This window comes from Amia ocellicauda, chromosome 5 (assembly GCF_036373705.1).
Source record: "Amia ocellicauda isolate fAmiCal2 chromosome 5, fAmiCal2.hap1, whole genome shotgun sequence".
Taxonomy (NCBI): Eukaryota; Metazoa; Chordata; class Actinopteri; order Amiiformes; family Amiidae; genus Amia; species Amia ocellicauda.
In genome coordinates, this window is record NC_089854.1 from 25,160,688 (window position 1) to 25,170,959 (window position 10,272).

Consider the following 10,272-nt stretch of genomic DNA (forward strand, 5'->3'; position numbering starts at 1 on the left):
TCAATAATAACAACAATCTAACCAGATGAACAAGGTTCTTCAAAAGCATACCATTTCAACTATTCAAATACTGCCTCTCTACTGACTGAATCATAGGAATGAATGGTGTGACCTTTTTACAGTGTTCATGAAAGGTCTTGATAAGGAATAATATATATTAAAACAAAAAAACACTGCAAACTCAAGATCTACAGGATATGCTGTGTTCTGAAAACAAGGCAACACGGTCTCATTAATGGACATAACATCCCTGTCCTTCAGGTCTGCCTACCACAAGTATTCAAGAGGACTGATCATGCTTAAATTCCTTTGAATTTAAGCGATTTTGACTAGCACCATCATTGCTACAGAACCCTGCTTCTGTAAGGTCGGGGGCATTTGATTGCTCCAGATTGGATCGTCTTGGGGTTAAAAGAGTACAGTTATATGAACTGATTGGATGCGCAGTGTGAAAGATGACATGCTGGGAGGGAAATCTGAGAGCACCACTCACTGAGTTGTTTTTTTAAGTGGTGGGGTATCCCAGTTCTAGTGTTTGCATTGTGAATAACCCCTTGGCACCCAGCCCCAGTATGCCTGTACAGTAGCTTTATAACTTATAAATAAGCAGCTTGGCCAAAGCTAGACGCTGACTTGGATCTGTAAACCACAAGACTACAGTAGCAGAGAAGGCTACCAAGCCTGAACACCACAAAAACAAAGCGACAGAGAAAGAGGTGACATCATCCCATTAAAGACAATCTGGCTTCAATTCTCTCTTTGGTGAAATGCTCCAGTTAGTTTTTCGTTCTTACTGAATAAAACATTATGGTAAAACATTAGTCTTTAGGCATTTCCTTCTTCCTCATAAACCCAGTTTTCTTTTCTTTACTTAAGTTTCCCAGCCACTAGACTACCCCTCCTCTTTCCCAAAACACGTCTATTCTGTGGCTCATTATATTAGCCACACGGCCGGAGGAGACAATCCACATTGTTTCCATTTAGGAGTGAAATAATTGAAATTGCAATAGGGAAATAAAAAATAAATTAAAAAAAAATAGAAGGAAATAATAATAAAAAATATAATTTGGAAAATATCATGTGTCTCTGCAGCTCCTCCATTACATCAGTGACATTTTCCTTGGCAGCACTGGGGCAGTTCTGTTGGGCTCCTTAGTAAGTATTTCCGCTGTTTTCCTGTGATTTGAATGTTTTGCAGTTTGATGCTTCAACAGGACTCGGCCTGAACAGTAGGCAAGCACTCCTGTAGTTGTAGTTCGCAAATCACTGACAGATGCTCCTTCCGATGCCAGGATCCAGAGCGAAGTCTGAGATTTTCTGGATTCTTAAGGATAATAATCAAGGTTCCATTTATCCATTTGGGATTGAAACATTCTCTTGTGGTCACAGATAGGTGACAATATAGGTGAAGGAAGAATATCCAAAAAAGCATAAATTGAAGACGTGTACGGCATAGCACAGGAATGTACTATAGCAGAGTGGAAGCCATTATGAGTGCTTGTGATGCGCCATAAAAGCACTGCTCTGGATGTTAAGTAGGCCTATTAATAAAAAAGCACAGTTCAACACCAGAGGAATACAGAGGTCAAACAGTTAGCAGAGGCAGGTTGGCCACTTACTTTTGTGTGCGTCAGTATGTTCATGACAGGAATTTTGTTTATGGCTACACATAGTAAATTACCATTAATGTGAATGAGCCAAAAGGACTCAATGGGTGGGGGCTGTACTTAACAATGACAGATTCAATTCATTATGAACAGACTAAACAAAACTGGTGAATCAGAAAAATAAAATAGCTCACAGTGCCACAGGAAGTGCAGGTTTAAAAAATATGAACATATAATAAACCACAGTTCTATAAAAATAAAATACAACACCCAGAACCAACAAGCTTGACTCATCCACTGCTCTTAATCGTCTCATTGATCCACCTCTGCCTCAGGTACACATGAAAAAGAACTGAATGAGGAAAGGGAGTTATAATACATTCCTCTCTCCTGTAAACATATAGATGTGAATTTGGCAGCTGATCATATCTAATTACTGTAATCAATTAGAGAAGGAAAGGATGGAAGAACAGCAAATGTGTGATTCTGCTTTTTATGGCATCAATAAAGGTATTAATTTGGAACATAATGACTCAAACACACAAAGATGATTGAGTAAGCACAGGATCTAATAGCTCAAACAGGATGAAGTGAGAAGCTGGTACCTCATACAGTGGGCTCTGAAAATAATTCAAATGCATTGGCTTTGGTGTCCTTCTGGAGTGCATTAAATCAAGCTGTAAAGCATGCTGACATAGCTGTCACGATTCTCTGCTACAAGCAATCTTTGTGACGAGAGGGGAGCATTGTATCGAAGCCACGCATTTTATTTCTACAGAACACAATTGTTCTTGAGTCACAATGAATAAATGATAAGCCTGAAAAACAAGCCAAGCTACATGACCTAAATTGATGTTATTCAAGTGACCTGACATTTGTATTCATTGATGCCTTGTTATTTGGGAAAAATTATAAAAGCAACCTTTTATATATACTGTGTGTATATATATATATATATATATATATGTGTGTGTGTGTGTGTGTGTGTGTGTGTGTGTGTGTGTGTGTGTGTATAGGGAGGATGTGGGTATTTTCCTTTATAGTCAGCCCATTCCTATTATTGTCTCAGACACTGCAACACTGCAACTCTGTAACAATCTGGTTTCCCTGCCAAATAACACAGAGAGATTTCTAGTCATTTGTGGGTCTTCACCAGAGATCATCTGTGGTCAACTGGCAGGTGAAACATCTGCAGAACAAACCGTTGTATCTCGATGTTGACATCACACCTGACCCTTAGACTAAAACTTATTCTGTTGGAATTCAATAGTCTGTAGTCTCTCTCTCTCTCTCTCTCTCTCTCTCTCTCTCTCTCTGTAAATGTCACAGAGAATGATGTGTGCTGTCTGGTGGAGTGGGATTACTGCTTGGAGAGAAGACGCTGCCATGCGCTTGCCTTTATCTTGACTGCTTTGTTTTTACATTCCTTTCTATTTTAAAAAATAATAAGAAAACACACCTTTATTAGAGGTCTTATTAAAGTGTGTGGCTTTTGTTGTTTCTGACTGACAGCTGGAATTGTCAGATAAGAGAGAGGGAGAGCACAAATAGATGGGGAAGTATAGAGTCATGAAAGGAAATGACACATCAGCATCAAACATGTATTGGCTTCCAGAAGATACAGAACCCAGCCCGACAGATGTGTACACTACCAGCCTCCCCCCCCCCCCCGATATGCAAAGATTTGATCTGGCTCCTCTGTGTCATGCAGACGGATGTGGTGGCTGTGGGTATATGCCATCGGCAGAATTCTCAGAATCCCTGCCCCTGTCGGGTCGGGTTGTGTGATGGCAATCCCACAATGTTATTCCACCTCCAAACACATTCCTAAAGTGAATTAACATCACCGTGGGATTAGAGACTTAATGACTCTTTTAATTCCAGGAATATAGTCCAGAGATGATCAATGGTGCACCTGGTTTAAGAAGATGAAAGAAAAGAAAACAGGTATAGAGACCAGCCACTTATGTGTCTCACTGTTTAACATGGTCCAAATTCATAATGTCACTGCGTTACAAACAAGCTGTTTCAGTATTGGCTCAGGACAACTCCCCTTGGTCACTACCAAGACTAACCCAATCATTCCCATTGTCATGTTCAAGGAATTGGAAGAAGTATACAAAACAGTATATAAATATAACCCCTGTCCTTCATTTGAAACCCTGCCTTTCAACTTTCAACCTCCAATGTGTTTAAAAAGGTAATTATGTATTTTTGGGGTTGTGGAGAGAAATATGCCATTGCCACCCACTATGTAAATAGGAGGTATTTATATATACAGTGAGGGAAAAAAGTATTTGATCCCCTGCTGATTTTGTACGTTTGCCCACTGACAAAGAAATGATCAGTCTATAATTTTAATGGTAGGTGTATTTTAACAGTGAGAGACAGAATAACAACAAAATCCAGAAAAACGCATTTCAAAAAAGTTATAAATTGATTTGCATGTTAATGAGGGAAATAAGTATTTGACCCCTTCGACTTAGTACTTGGTGGCAAAACCCTTGTTGGCAATCACAGAGGTCAGACATTTCTTGTAGTTGGCCACCAGGTTTGCACACATCTCAGGAGGGATTTTGTCCCACTCCTCTTTGCAGATCCTCTCCAAGTCATTAAGGTTTCGAGGCTGACGAAATTTTCTATGGGATTAAGGTCTGGAGACTGGCTAGGCCACTCCAGGACCTTAATGTGCTTCTTCTTGAGCCACTCCTTTGTTGCCTTGGCTGTGTGTTTTGGGTCATTGTCATGCTGGAATACCCATCCACGACCCATTTTCAATGCCCTGGCTGAGGGAAGGAGGTTCTCACCCAAGATTTGACGGTTCATGGCCCCATCCATCGTCCCTTTGATGCGGTACAGTTGTCCTGTCCCCTTAGCAGAAAAACACCCCCAAAGCATAATGTTTCCACCTCCATGTTTGACAGTGGGGATGGTGTTCTTGGGGTCATTCCTCCTCCTCCAAACTCGGCGAGTTGAGTTGATGCCAAAGAGCTCGATTTTGGTCTCATCTGACCACAACACTTTCACCCAGTTCTCCTCTGAATCATTCAGATGTTCATTGGCAAACTTCAGACGGGCCTGTACATGTGCTTTCTTGAGCAGGGGGACCTTGCGGGCGCTGCAGGATTTCAGTCCTTCACGGCGTAGTGTTACCAATTGTTTTCTTGGTGACTATGGTCCCAGCTGCCTTGAGCTCATTATCAAGATCCTCCCGTGTAGTTCTGGGCTGATTCCTCACCGTTCTCATGATCATTGAAACTCCACGAGGTGAGATCTTGCATGGAGCCCCAGACCGAGGGAGACTGACAGTTATCTTGTGTTTCTTCCATTTGCGAATAATCGCACCAACTGTTGTCACCTTCTCACCAAGCTGTTGGCGAAGGTCTTGTAGCCCATTCCAGCCTTGTGTAGGTCTACAATCTTGTCCCTGACATCCTTGGACAGCTCTTTGGTCTTGGCCATGGTGGAGAGTTTGGAATCTGATTGATTGATTGCTTCTGTGGACAGGTGTCTTTTATACAGGTAACGATCTGAGATTAGGAGAGTCCCTTTAAGAGAGTGCTCCTAATCTCAGCTCGTTACCTGTATAAAAGACACCTGGGAGCCAGAACTCTTGCTGATTGATAGGGGATCAAATACTTATTTCCCTCATTAACATGCAAATCAATGTATAACTTTTTTGAAATGCGTTTTTCTGGATTTTTTTGTTGTTATTCTGTCTCTCACTGTTAAAATACACCTACCATTAAAATTATAGACTGATCATTTCTTTGTCAGTGGGCAAATGTACAAAATCAGCAGGGGATCAAATACTTTTTTCCCTCACTGTACAGCTCTGGAAAAAATTAAGAGACCACTGCAGATTTTTCTTAAATCAGCATCTCTACATGTATGGCAGCCATTCCATTCCATTCATATTTTTATTTGGAATTTGGGAGAAATGTTGTCAGTAATTTATAGAATTAAATTAAAAATGTTCATTTTACCCAAACACATACCTATAAATAGTAAAACCAAAGAAACTAATAATTGGTGGTCTCTTAATTTTTTTCCAGAGCTGTATATGACTGAGAACAACTGGTTCAATTGTAAGGAGATGTGTATCTCCAGCACTAGATCTGAAAGAGGAGGGCAGCTTGTGCCTTTGAAGAGGGTCCTGCCCACTCTACAGGGGCTTGTAATTTTCCCAAAAGATTTTTCTTGAATGGAAGGATAATTGCGTGACTCTGGGTCATAGCACCTTTCAGCTGGGTGTTTACACTGCCAGTAAAGACATGCCTGAAGTGATCTAAGCATTTTGACTGAATTGTGTACAAAGTAAACAGCAAAAGGTTTGGGCAATTTGGATTAAAGAGCTGGCCATACAGAAATACCTTCAAAGGAAGCAAGCATTAATAGATGAACTATGAGGGTGTACTTCCTCCACCTCCACCCGCTCTCACAAGCAACCTTTTATTGGTGCAGCATTGGTATAAAGGAGCTTTAAACACATCTACCCACAATTTTATTTGTGGCGCTGTTCACAATCGGGACAAGGTGCTTGAAACCATACAAGGCTAGAGAAATTGAATAGACAATATTTTTCTTCTGCCCGAGATTCTTTTTAAGATTTCTGTAAAAACCTACGGGAATATTACAAATAAAACTTGTATGACATGTAAAAATGAACAACTATTTCAGGCTTTTCTGAACATTCATTAGGTTGTCTGGTATTAACGGGAAGCAAATTATCTTCATGCATTGCTACACAGCCAATTGGTACTGTGTGTTATTATGTGAGTATTATTTTCAGGTGTTTTGAACAAACATTTTGGTATCATGACAGTAGCAGAAATAACAGCAGAGCAATCACTTTGGAAGCTGACAAATTATATGCATCAGGCGAGAAATAAAACAGAGAAAATACAGATATCTACACAGTATGAAGTTACCGATCTCAATTCAAACAACTGTCTCTGGATGTGAACACTGTCTTTTCAAAATACAAAAATGAGAACTTAGTCATAGATAAACACTCTTGTGGCTACACTGAAATACACACAACATCAAATATCTATTATAAAATGTTCTTAGTTATCATTCTTCAATTCTTCTTTTAAAATAAGACAGCTTGTACATCGTTGATCCTAAAGGGGCTTTAGTTTATGTTTTGTAAAGAGATTTTAATCTTGAGTGAATCTGAATGAATGAACCAACTAACAGGGCACTATTAAAAGTAAACCGATGCACACACAAAAAAATATATAATAACTTCTCTCTCGTGAAAATGTCATTGAGTCTCTTCTTCAGGCAAAGCAAGCACCAGCATTTTTGCATTCCTGGGCTGGGGCGTGGGGGTGAAGTTGGACCGCAGCTGAGTCAGGGTTGAAGGAAGTGCTGTAGGTGGGTCTGTGGAACCGGACCACAGAGCACAGCCTTCGATTTCAGAGCACAATTTTATTTTTTTGTGAGGGGGCAGCCAAGAGCAATCATACCACTGTGGTGTTCTACTTAACTGGGAAAATATGCAGAAAATGCCTTATCTGTGCCCAGAAAGAATGTTTTTGCAATTTCTGTTGATAGAAAAAATTATAATAACCCAAACAGACCGATATGCTGGATGCCACTGATGCCTGAGTTTTGTTAACAGTTGCAGTGAGACTTTGAAAGAGCAGTTTATTTCCTTGTAACCATTTGATCTCATCAGATTTAAAATGAATCACTTACAATAATAAGTATTCAGTATTTGTGGATCTTCTCTAAATGGGACCGAAACATCTGTCCTTAAAGAACAGAGATGCTCCCTGAGAATTCCACACTCTTTTGCACAATTTATCATGCCTGTATTGCAGACTAAATAAATAACTCACTCTGTATAGACTCTGTTTACATATACACAGATAACTGAATACTTACAAAAGCTTGTCTAATCTTTTTTTATTAGTAACACAATGTACTGTACAAAATATTGTAAATGATAATTAGTAGCCACATAGCACCAATGACTCTGGAAAAGGCATTTTTTTCCCATATATTATAGCACGTATTTTATATACAGTTAGGTCCATAAATATTTGGACAGTGACATGATTGTCATCATTTTGTCTCTGTACGCCACCATAATGGATTTGAAAGGAAACAATGATGATGTGTTTTAAGTGTAGACTTTCATCTTTAATATGAGGGTAGTTACATCCAAATTGGGTGAAAAGTGTAGGAATTAAACCCATTTTTATATGTGTTCCCCCCAATTTTACGGGCTCAAAAGTATTTGGATCAACTAACATAATCATGAATTAAATTGTGAGTTTCAATACTTGGATGCACATCCTTGCAGTCAATGACTGCCTGAAGTCTGGAACCTATAGACATCACCAGATGCTGGGTTTCTTCCCTGGTGATGCTCTGCCAGGCCTGCACTGCTGCTGTGTTTAGTTCCTGCTTGTTCTCGGGGCGTTTTGCCTTCAGTTTTACCTTAGAAATGAAACAAACCAATCAGAGAGGTAGCACAATCATTAGGTGTGGCCAAATCAACTGTGGTGGATGACAGAAGAATTCTTTCCCTGGTGAAGAAAAACCCCTTCACAACAGTTGGCCCTGCAGGAGGAAGGCGTATCTGTGTCAAAGTCAACATTCAAGAGAAGACTTCATCAGAGTAAATACAGAGGGTTAGGGTCAGCACAAGATGTAAACAGGAAACGGGAAGACCAGATTAGAGTTTGCCAAAAAACATCTAAAGAACCCTCTACAGTTCTGGAAAAACAGCCTATGGACAGATGAGATAAAGATCAACTTGTACGAGAATGATGGGAAGAGAAGAGTATGGAGAAGGAGATGGAACTGCTGATGATCCAAAGCATACCACCTCATCTGTGAAGCATGTTATGGCATGGGCATGTATGTCTGCCAAAGGAACAGGTTCCCTTGTATTTATTGACGATGTGACTGCTGACAAAAGCAGCAGGATGAATTCTGAAGTGTTTAGGGCTGTATTATCTGCTCAGATTCAGCCAAATGCTTCAAAACTCATTGGACGGCGCTTCACAGTGCAGATGGACAATGACCCGAGGCATACTGTGAAAAATGTTCTGCAATGGCCAAGTCAATCACCTGACCTGAATCCAATTGAGCAGCATTTCACTTGCTGAAGGCAAAACTGAAGGCAAAACACCAAGAACAAGCAGGAACTAAAGACAGCTGCAGTCCAGGCCTGGCAGAGCATCACCAGGGAAGAAACCCAGCATCTGGTGATTTCTATGGGTTCCAGACTTCAGGCAGTCATTGACTACAAAAGATTTGCAACCAAGTATTGAAACTCACAATTTTATTTAATGATTATGTTAGTTTGTCCAAATACTTTTGAGCCCCTAAAACTGGGGCGACCACATATAAAAATGGGTGTAATTTCTACACCGTTCACCCAATTTGGATGTAACTACCCTCAAATTAAAGATGAAAGTCTACACTTAAATGTTGATCGTTTCCTTTCAAATCCATTGTGGTGGATGACAATTGTGTCACTGTTGAATTATTTATTGACCTAACTGTATCAAGACATCTCACTCAGTTTTACAGTGGGTCTACAATGGAGGCCAGTCCAGGGCCCTCGGGTTGGAGGGGGAGTTCTTGCCATATCAGATCACTCACTCCTGCACTGTTGTTCATATCCTTTAAGTCTGACACATACACATGATCGACCCACACTGGGACACTCAGAGCAGAACTGCAGTAACACAGAGACGTAATGTTTGATTTTTATCTGATTTCAAATTTCTCAGAGACAAGAAACAAAACAGAATCCATCACACTCGCCTTGTGACAGCCAAAGCATGTCTTTCTTCCACTGGACAGCAAGGACAGGATCATTCACAATGGGGTCATGGCCCCCAGTAAGGAAGTGGGAAGAAAACTGTGCTAGAATTCCAACAACTGCCATTCAAGCCATGTTAATCTTTCACTGTGGTGGCCAGCCCTGGTCTTAGAGTGCAGTGGGGAATATAAATTACTACAGCTGGCCTGCAGTGCACACGCACAAACATGCCCAGAAAAAAACTCACACCCCAACTATCATATACACACAGGCACAAAATCTGAAGGACTCTCACCCCGTTCATACTTATTAGGCCGGCCCTGGGCAGCCTCAATTTTTTGTGTGTCTGTGTTTATTCTTGTTTATTCCGCGTCTCTCTGACTCAGACACGCATCTCTGGGGGCGGGTCTTGAATTGCGTCACACGCCCGCGCTTTCCATCCGGCCCAGGGCCCGGCACGTCACATTCACAGTTAGGCCGCCTTTCAGCCGGGTCAAAAGACTTAGGCTGGGTCAAAAAGTGGGATAAGGCGGCCCTAGGCCGGGTCAAAACTTAAGTCTATGACCCCATTCACATTTGAGGCCGGCCTGAATCTCAAATGTGAACAGGGTCATACATAACACACAAATGCAGCTACGCACAGTGATAACCACTCAAGCACATGCATGCTGTAGAAGGCCACCCTTCCAAATAGAGACATACCTTCTAACACACACACGCACACACACACACACACACACACTGTTCTGCTCTGTCCTGGTGATTTCCATGTGATCGGTGCAGGTACGTTTAGTCACTTTTCAATACATTTCTAGCTGACTGCACAGTCTGCTCACCTCCACCAAACCTCCCATTTCAGTGTCTCTCTCGCTGCTG